Here is a 3204-nt window from a genome sequence, read left to right as displayed (position 1 = left end):
GGAAGACAAAACAAGGTTTAGGCACAAGGAAACTGTCTAGATTACATGCCCTATTTCACAGAATTAGAATCATAGAATTACCCAGGTTGGAAAAGACCTCAAAGATCATCAAGTCCAACCACAGCCTAACCATAGTACCCTAACTGCTAAATCATATCTCCAAGCACCACATCCAAACAGCTCTTAAACACATCCAGGGACGGTGACTCGACCACCTTCCTGGGGAGCCTATTCCAGTGCCTAACTACCCTTTCTGTAAAGAAGTGTTTCCTAACATTCAATCTAAACTTACTGTGGCGCAACTTGAGGCCATTTCCCCTCATCCTGTCACCTGCCAGCAGTGAGAAGAGACCAGCCCCGCTCTCACTGCAGTCACCTTTCAGGTATTTGAAGAGAGCAATAAGGTCTCCCCTCAGCCTCCTTTTCCCTAGGATAAACAGCCCCAGTTCCTCTAGTCACTCCTCACAGGGCATATTCTCCAAGCCCTTCACAAGCCTTGTTGCCCTTCTTTGGACCTGCTCCAGCACCTGAAGTGTCTGTTCTGTATGGAGGTACCCAAAACTAAACTCAGTACTTGAGGTGGGGCCTCAGTGGTGCCAAGCACAGGGGCAGGATTCCTTCCCTAGACCTGCTCACCACACCATTCCTAATACAAGCCAGGATGCCATTGGACTTCTTGGCCACCTGGGCACACTGCTGGCTCATATTCAGCCAACTGTCCATCAGCACACCAAGGTCCCTTTCTATCAGGCAGCTTTCCATCCACACCTCCCCAAGCCTGTAAGGTTGCCTGGGGTTGTTGTGACCAAAATGCAGGACCCGACACTTGGTCCTACTGAAACTCATGCCGTTAACCTCGGCCCATTGATCCAGTCTATATGCAGCTGAAAGTCTCAACGTGTGCTCTGAGAGCTAGCATATATGACCCAGGAAGACAAAATCATAGCACCCTTAGTGGCAGCACCTTTCCACCCACCTGAAAACAGGAGACTTTGTCTCTTCCCAGCCACTCCTCTATCCAGGAGGGAATTTCAGGGTAATCACATGTGAGTCATACACACTGGAACAGGCAAGTACAAGATGGAAGTTCTGGCTAGCAACACTTGCTTGCCATGTTCTCAGCTCTTGCTGGTAGCGATATATAACAATAAAAACATATCACCCCTCTCTGAAATACATTTGCTTCTTGAAGCACTCTATTTGGCCTTCCCACAGGTGACTCTTGCTCACAGTTACACAACTTCCTACCACAACTGCTGTGGGCGCATTTCTAAACTGTGCAGGAGAGGCTCTGAAAGCAAAATGTATCTCCTTTCCTACCTGGGCTACCTGGAATGCAAGGTTCAAACTTTCAGCTGGAAGTCATGCCTGACCAAAAACATGGAGAACATGTGGAATAGACAGCTCTGTTTTCATGTTTCATTGTCAGTCAGCTGTAGCTGAGAAGCAGCTACTTGTGATGGATCAAAAGTAGGACTGCAAGCGTAAGACTTACAAAAGAGAGTTCCATGTATTTGAAATATATTGACATAGAAAACAGTACAACTCCAAATTTTAAATAACAAAGAATAATGATAGTTACCACGACCTGACATCTAACATAGATGGCCTCAAAAAAACTTGAAGTCAAAACAAAGCTAGGTGACCTTGACGCTAAGACTTCTGTAATGCCATATAGAGTCTTTCTTTAGCATGGACATTGATTTTTCATCTCAGTACAGGGCAAGGAAGGATCTGGGAGGTCAGATGGATTGCTTTTCTTGTCCCAGCTAAGAGAACTCGTGTATTCCTCTGATGTTAGCAGGAAAAGACATTTGCAATGGAAAGAGGAAAAAAAAAAAAAAAAAAAGGAAAAAAAAAAAAAAAAAAAAAAAGGGAAGCTGTAGGGGTAGGAAGGGGAGCAGACATTTGTGATGCTTATACACATATATAACATTATTTTATCACTATGAAAAGGGGAAACGTATCAATTTAACCTCACCTATATTAGATGATGGGATTTGATGTTGGGGGAAATTCCTAATTCAGAGGGTGGTGAGGCCGTGGCACAGCCCAGAGAAGCTGTGGATGTCCCATCTCTGGAGGTGCTCAAGGCCAGGTTGGATGGGGCCCTGCACAGCCTGATCCATGGCCAGGGCTGGAACTGGGTGGGCTTTAAGGTCTGTTCCAACTCAAAGCACTCTGCAAGTCTACGACTGTAGGAAATGGTTGGATGTAACACATGCACGTTCCATGCTTAAATTGGACTTATGAGATTTCAATGCACAATTCCCTTGAAATGAAGATGAAGAAACTGTAGCACTCGGGGCTGTGGTTTCAGGCTGCTTACAAATTCCAGAGAGCACAACGGCAAACGTTCACCAGTGATCATAGACCTCTGCTTCCAGAGACACCCCTATTTTCAGTAAACAGAGGAACAATAACGATAACAAACAACAACTCTCCAGAGAAACGTTCAATCCCCAAACCACTGCGACACTGCGAAACAAGCTTTAGCCGAGATTGCATAATCTTAACAATCGCTGTTGTTACAACTGCGGAATGGCTTTAAGCTGCGTTCAGCTGTTACCGAATTGCCACTGCAACTTTGACTAAAGAATTTTCGGACGCCCAACAGCACAACAACCCGCCTCCATCCGCCCCCCTCAGGTGTCTGAGGTAGCGAGCACATCGCCTCTCCTCCCCGTAGACGTGGCCACGTTAAGCCTTTGAAAGCAGTCGAAAACGAGAATGGCGAGGTGCTGTGTGCTTCCTTCTTGGCTGTTAGAAGGACGTGCCTTGCTCCTAATTTGCTTCTTACACATGCGAACAAGCACAAATGACCGACTCGAAAATCAAGTGCTGACCTCTGTGGTCAGTGTTTCTGTTTGTGGTCTGCCCCTCTGCCTCACACAACGCTGTGATCTGTGGCGCTACCGTGCTCGGACTAACAGCTCCAAAACACACCTAAGGACGGACAGAGCCTCCCGCCTGCCCAGCCCAGACCTGTGTCGGTGCCATACTGCCACCCAGGGCCCTGCAGGCCCGACCCCGAGCCCCGCTCTAGCCGCCATCCCCGCCCCGCTCTATGGTGTGGGCGGTAGCGGCGGGGATGACGCAAGGCGACGGCGGCGGGCGGGGCCCGTGATGGCCGGTGCCGCCGCCGTGTCGCTGTCCCTCGCCGCGCTGCCGGCCGCCGCTCCGCTGTCAGCTCCTGCCGCCGCC

Source organism: Coturnix japonica, chromosome 2, assembly GCF_001577835.2.
Source record: "Coturnix japonica isolate 7356 chromosome 2, Coturnix japonica 2.1, whole genome shotgun sequence".
NCBI lineage: Eukaryota > Metazoa > Chordata > Aves > Galliformes > Phasianidae > Coturnix > Coturnix japonica.
The sequence above is the reverse complement of the archived record's forward strand: the minus strand, read 5'-3'. Positions refer to the sequence as shown.